The following is a 7,437-nucleotide window of genomic DNA, read 5'->3' as shown; positions in this document are numbered from 1 at the left end:
GAGAGCTGTGGAGGCTGGGTCATTGAATATATTTAAGGCAGAGATAGACAAGGCTAGACTTTCCACTAGGTGGCTAAGACCCAAAAAAATGGGCCTTGTTCCAGCGATGTGGGACGTAAAGCCCGTGCTGATCGCCGGCACAAGGCCCATTTTTTTTTTGCTATTTTCCACTCGGCCTTACCCCAGCGATGTCAAATGAGCAATCCGGTTTTTCGGCGATCTCACGATTGCCCAAAGAAAACGGAAGTGAATGAAAAAAAAAGCTTCCCTAGAAACGCTATACTGCGCATGTGTAGCTTGATTTTTTTTCGAGGTTGATTTTCTTTGCCGTGTTTTGAGAGGTCAGGGGTCGTCACAATGCTCAGAAGCTCTGTGAGGGTCGGGGAGAGGAGAAAGGAGAAAAGAGAAAGGAAAAAGCAGTTATTGGATTGTTTGAATTTATATAATATTACCCATATTTTGAAAATGGAGGGATCAATGCAAAGGCGAAGGGCCAAGCCCTTCAGCGAAGAGGCCAATGAGGCCCCCATGGACATAGTCAGTGCGAGGTGGGAGGATCCTCCACCCCGTCGAGGATTTGGGCAGAGATTGCCGACGTAGTCACGTCGGCATCAAATGAAGTACGGATATCGGACCAGTGCCGCAAAAGATGGAACAGTCTACTGGCTGCCAGAGTAAGTTGAAATTTATATTTGAAATCATCCATATGTATTATTTAATGATATATGGAAATTTTAACGAGAATCTGCAATGTTATTTCGTAATTTTTAAACATAACTAAATTATGAATAAATTTATGCACCCCAACATAATGTTGAATGTTATAGTATGAAATATTTTATTCCTATGCAATGTAATGCAAATTTGTAATTGAACATGTAAATCTGTCAGTCTTAAATGTTTATTGCCAAATCCATTTGCTTATACCGTGCAATGTTATCTTATCATTTACAGAAGAAGATATCTATCAACCACCGCGAGCAATGCAGGACAGGCGGGGGCTGTGCCATGCTGCAGTCTCTAAGTGCTTACGAGGAGCTTGCAGTGGCCTTGGTGGGGCCAGAAAGCCGTTCAGTCACAACCCGTGGTGTGCCCGAACCCACCCTTGAGTCACGTGAGTAATGAGAACTGTGAATCGACAGTAAATACTACATATATCTTAGTTACGGAGGTAATGTTATGCAATTATAATGTAATTTGATATATAATTGAGATGTACTATTGATCTTCGAATGAGGTCATGTTAGGCCTGGTGATCGCTTGTGCATATGGGGTAATGGAAAGCACTGTAATGTTTTGAGTTCTTGAAAAATTGAGATGTATTGTTTTTAATTGTTAAACATAAGAACATAAGAATTAGGAACAGGAGTAGGCCATCTAGCCCCTCGAGCCTGCTCCGCCATTCAAAAAGATCATGGCTGATCTGGCCGTGGACTCAGCTCCACTTACCCGCCCGCTCCCCATAACCCTTAATTCCCTTATTGGTTAAAAATGTATCTATCTGTGATTTGAATACATTCAATGAGCTAGCCTCAACTGCTTCCCTGGCAGAGAATTCCACAGATTCACAACTCTCTGGGAGAAGAAATTCCTTCTCAACTCGGTTTTAAATTGGCTCCCCCGTATTTTGAGGCTGTGCCCCCTAGTTCTAGTCTCCCCGACTAGTGGAAACAACCTCTCAGCCTCTATCTTGTCTATCCCTTTCATTATTTTAAATGTTTCTATAAGATCACTCCTCATCCTTCTGAACTCCAATGAGTAAAGACCCAGTCTACGCAATCTATCATCATAAGGTAACCCCCTCATCTCCGGAATCAGCCTAGTGAATCGTCTCCGTACCCCCTCCAAAGCTAGTATATCCTTCCTTAAGTAAGGTGACCAAAACTGCACGCAGTATTCCTGGTGCGGCCTCACCAATACCCTGTACAGTTGCAGCAGGACCTCCCTGCTTTTGTACTCTATCCCTCTTGCAATGAAGGCCAACATTCCATTCGCTTTCCTGATTACCTGCTGCACCTGCAAACTAACTTTTTGGGATTCATGCACAAGGACCCCCAGGTCCCTCTGCATCGCAGCATGTTGTAATTTCTCCCCATTCAAATAATATTCCCTTTTACTGTTTTTTTTTCCAAGGTGGATGACCTCACATTTTCTGACATTATATTCCATCTGCCAAACCTTAGCCCATTCGCTTAACCTATCCAAATCTCTTTGCAGCCTCTCTGTGTCCTCTACAAAACCCGCTTCCCCACTAATCTTTGTGTCATCTGCAAATTTTGTTGCACTACACTCTGTCCCCTCTTCCAGGTCATCTGTGTATATTGTAAACAGTTGTGGTCCCAGCACTGATCCCTGTGGCACACCACTAACCACCGATTTCCAACCTGAAAAGGACCCATTTATCCCAACTCTCTGCTTTCTGTTAGCCAGCCAATTCTCTATCCATGCTAATACATTTCCGCTGACTCCGCGTACCTTTATCTTCTGCAGTAACCTTTTGTGTGGCACCTTATCAAATGCCTTTTGGAAATCTAAATACACCACATTCATCGGTACACCTCTATCCATCATGCTCGTTATATCCTCAAAGAATTTATAAATTTTTGTTTATAAATTTCATTTGTCTTTCAAAGGTCAACAAGTGTCCGTGGAGTCAGGACCTTCTGGAACGTCGCAGGAGGAAGAGCCAGAGGAGGAGCCACTGCAGACTCTTGTTGCTGTGCATGAGCAGGAGGAGGAGGAGGAGGAGGAAGAAGAAGAAGAAGAAGAAGAGATTTTTTTTGTGGGGGGGAACAACCTGCGGCCATCTCTTTTGAGATGGATGAGGCACCAGGACCAAGCGGTGCGCCAAAGCGCATGATATTGCACACGCCGACCCCACGGAGGTCCAGTCAGCGTGCTATGCAATTGCCTACGACGGAGGACCAGACGGAGAGGTTACTATCCCTGTGCAGGGAGACGGACGCGAGCTTGTCCAGGGGTTCGCGGGTTTCTCAGCTAATTGGAGCCAGTTCTCCACAACCTGGAGCGAGTTCTGCTCGTGCTTCTCCGGCTGGTCTTCTGAGCAGTCACGGACTGCTCAGAAGACGTTGGAGGCAATTAGGGAGCAGACAGCCGCAACAAATGCCCTACGGCATGCGTTGCTGGCTGGACACGGTACTGCACCCCAAGGTGTCGTGTCCACTCGCAGCGAGACCCCAAGCACGCAAGTGAGTACATAGTTCCTCCTGACTCGGAAGTAGAGCCTGAGGCTTCTGCTTCCATTCAGTCACCTCCACCACGGCAGGAAGTCTTGCCGCCACAAACTGCACAACGCGTTCGTGTCGGTCTGCGTAGACCAAAACGGGCATGGGGTGCGAACACGGGGTGGGACATGATCTGGAGGGAAACATGGCTGCAGGTAGGGAGGGGGGAGTGTTTTTCAATAGTTCCATGGGTTGTTACTTAAATGTTCACTTGTTATTATTACTTAAATGTTCACTTGTTATTATTACTTAAATGGTCACGTTATTATTACTTAAATGGTCATAGAAACAAAGAAACATAGAAAATAGGTGCAGGAGTAGGCCATTCGGCCCTTCGAGCCTGCACCACCATTCAATAAGATCATGGCTGATCATTCCCTCAGTACACCTTTCCTGCTTTCTCTCCATACCCCTTGATCCCATTAGCTGTAAGAGCCACATCTAACTCTCTTTTGAATATATCCAATGAACTGGCATCAACAACTCTCTGCGGCAGGGAATTCCACAGGTTAACAACTCTCTGAGTGAAGAAGTTTCTCCTCATCTCGGTCCTAAGTGGCCTACCCCTTATCCTAAGACTGTGTCCCCTGGTTCTGGACTTACCCAACATCGGGAACATTCTTCCCGCATTTAACCTATCCAGTCCCGTCAGAATCTTATAAGTTTCTATGCGATCCCCTCTCATCCTTCTAAACGCCAGTGTATAAAGGCCCAGTTGATCCCGTCTCTCCTCATATATCGGTCCAGCCATCCCTGGAATCAGTCTGGCGAACCTTCGCTGCACTCCCTCAATAGCAAGTACATCCTTCCTCAGATTAGGAGACCAAAACTGAACACAATATTCCAGGTGAGGTCTCACCAAGGCTCTGTTATTATTACTTAAATGGTCACTTGTTATTATTACTTAACTGTTCAATTTCTTCATGTTATAACGTTTTGGGGATTTGAGAGAAGGATGAGTTGATGCGAGGGGCAGGGGTTGGAGGGAGGGTGTTGTTCATTAGTTAATAAAAAAAATTCTATCTTTGTTAACAAAAAAAATTTATTCAACAACTTTTGTGCCTTCTCTCTTGGTTACATTAGTTTTCAAACGTACAGTTTTTCATGCATATTTGTTTGTTTATTCTGTTATTATACCAGTACTTTAAACTTTACTTAAACTAATTCAGATGATAGGCCAGTGCAGGAAAGATAACAAGGAAACCCCACGCAAATGAAACTTTTGATTAACCCTAACTGTAATTGAACGTTTGAATATCAACAATAGTAGTTCATGCAAAGCGTTCATTAATGAGCTGCTGACACAAAAGCTTAGCGGCCGTGTAACTGCCACTGGCTACTGGTCTTCGGGAAAGGTGCAGTGGTACCGGTGCTAGATCGCCAGGCTGATTAAGCTCCCCTATGTCCTCGTCCACGTACTCTCCCGCCTGTTCCTCCTCTGCATCCTCGGTGACTGCCTCTTCTGTCTCATCTCCTTCTGGAGGTGGACCTGCAGCATGATCTGGCATTATTTGTCCTCTCTTTATAGCTAGGTTATGCAGCATGCAACACACCACAATAAACTCTGCTACCTGATCAGGGTGGTACTGCAGGCTGCCTCCAGAATGATCCAGGCATCTGAAGCGCTGCTTTAGGACTCCAATTGTCTTTTCAACGATGTTGCGAGTCGCTATGTGACTTTCATTATACTGTTTCTGTGCTTCAGTGACAGGATTACGCAGAGGGGACATCAGCCAACTGGCAAGGCCATATCCTTTATTCCCCAGCATTCAACCGTGACCTTCTGGCTGATTGGCAAACAGGTCAGGGATAGCACTTTCACGTAAGATGTACGCATCATGATGCTGCCAGGAAATGTAGCATTTACTGTCATAATTGTTTGATTGTAGTCGACAACAAGCTGCACATTTAGTGAGTGGAACCCCTTTCTGTTACGAAACACCTCTGCGTTCTTTAAGGGTGCTCTCAGGGCAATGTGCGTGCAGTCTATTGCTCCCTGCACCTTGGGGAAGTCTGCTATTCTCGAGAAACCCAAAGCACTCTCGGTCTGTGCCTTCCTGGTCATTGGGAAGCTTATGAAGTCCATCCTGCGAGCGCAAAGGGCTTCAGTCACCTGTCGAATGCAGCAGTGTGTAGCGTGCTGAGAGATATGGCAGATGTCACCAGCTGAAGCCTGAAAAGATCACGATGCATAAAAGGCTAGGGCAGCAGTAACCTTCACCTCAACCGACAGTGCGGTTCTGATGGTGCTGGAAGGCTTCAGATCATCCTTGACGAGTTGACATATCTCATCGATGACCTCCTTCCGGAATCGCAGCCTCCTAAGACAAACATTTTCAGACTGTAAAGTCCTGTCCCCTCAGTACAGATTCACACGAGGCATGTAGTGAAGTCAAGGTCACTCTGGACCTGCACCTTTATTTCACAGCTCTGGAATGCTGCACTTGCCTGAGACCTGTCCTTGCAAGTGCACCCCTGGTGGTAAGGTATGCTGATGGTTACAGGCCATATCTTATTACAGTTATGTATAGCATGTTAGGATACTGTTATATGTAATAATGTAAGATACATGACATTACCCTCCCCCAAGGTCTTATTGTCTTCATAGGTTCAGTCTCTCAGGTGGTCTACGCTCTCGCGTGGAGCGTCTGAGTTGTGGTTCAGTTGTTTGCCTTGCTGTCTGTTTTTCTTTGGATGTGGTTGCTGGTATCTCGCCTGGACTGTCTGTTTCGATTGGTGTGATTGTTGTTGATTCGTCTGGGCTGTCTGTTGGGATTGCCCTTTCCTCAGGTTGTTCCCTCTGTCTGTCCACCAGGTGTGGTGCGAGTTCCACATTGTAGTCTGCCTCTGGTTCCGCAGTGTAGTTGGTAAATCTGCTTTTGACTTGGTCTACATGCCTCCGGCAGGTTTTGCCATTGTCCATTTGTACTACCAGTAGCCTGTTTCCTTCCTTGCGCGTTACTGTCCCTGCAAGCCATTTGGGACCCCTGCCATAGTTTAGTACAAACACTTTGTTCCCTATCTCATTCCATCTCCCCCTCGAATTTCTGTCATGGTACTCAGTCAGCTTATGGCGCTTTGCCTCATGTCTGGGAGGATTAATGAGAGCCTTGTTTTTAAAGTCCTTTTCATCAACAGTTGCACGGGAGTGTTCCCAGTCAATGAGTGCGGACGAGATCTGTATGCCAGCAGCAGTTGCGGCAGGCGACCCTGCAGCGTGGGACCTTGGATTTTAAGCATGTCTCCGCCTGGCCATTGGAGGCCGGCTTGAACGGTGCTGTCTTGACGTGATTTATGCCGTGGTCAATTATAAAGTCTTGGAATTCTGCGCTGGTGAAGCACGGACCATTGTCACTGACCAATATGTCAGGGATGCCGTGCGTTGCAAATATGGTTGCAAGGCTCTCCACAGTGGTGGAGGTTGCGCTCGAGTTTAAAATGGTACATTCGATCCACTTTGAAAATGCATCTACAACTACGAGGAACATTTTGCCCATGAATGGGCCCACATAGTCTACGTGCACCCGCGACCACGGTTTGGTAGGCCAAGGCCAGGGGCTCAGTGGAGCCTCCCTGGGGGCATTGCTGAGTTGGGCACAAATGGTGCACCTTCGGACGCAGAGCTCCAAGTCCGCGTCAATACCAGGCTACCAGACGTGGGATCTGGCTATGGACTTCATGAGAACAATCCCCGGGTGCTCGTGGTGGAGCTCCCGGACAAATGCTTCTCTGCCTCGCAGAGGCATGACTACTCGGCTGCCCCACATCAGGCAGTCTGCTTGTAGTGATAGCTCATGCATGCGCCTGTGAAAGGGTTTTAATTCCTCGGGGCAGGCATCGCGAGCCTCTGCCCAGTCACCGGTTAGGACACATCTTTTTACTAAGGATAACGTGGGGTCGCTGGCCGTCCAGGCTCTGATTTGGCGAGCCGTCATGGGCGAACCTGTGGACTCAAAAGCATTGATTGCCATGACTATCTCACAGTCCTGTTCGTCAGACCCTTCCGTGGTCGCCAGGGGTAGCCTGCTGAGCGCGACGGCACAGTTGTCTGTGCCTGGCCTGTGCCTTATGGCATTGGCGTTTATTGCCTTGCTCTCGGTTAGGAGGGACGTGAGGGGCTTGTGGTCGGTTTCTAACGCGAACTTGGCCCCGAAAAGATATTGGTGCATCTTTTTGACACCGTACACGCACG

This window comes from Pristiophorus japonicus, chromosome 2, assembly GCF_044704955.1.
Source record: "Pristiophorus japonicus isolate sPriJap1 chromosome 2, sPriJap1.hap1, whole genome shotgun sequence".
In the NCBI taxonomy this organism is placed as follows: Eukaryota; Metazoa; Chordata; class Chondrichthyes; family Pristiophoridae; genus Pristiophorus; species Pristiophorus japonicus.
Note: the sequence above shows the minus strand (reverse complement) of the source record.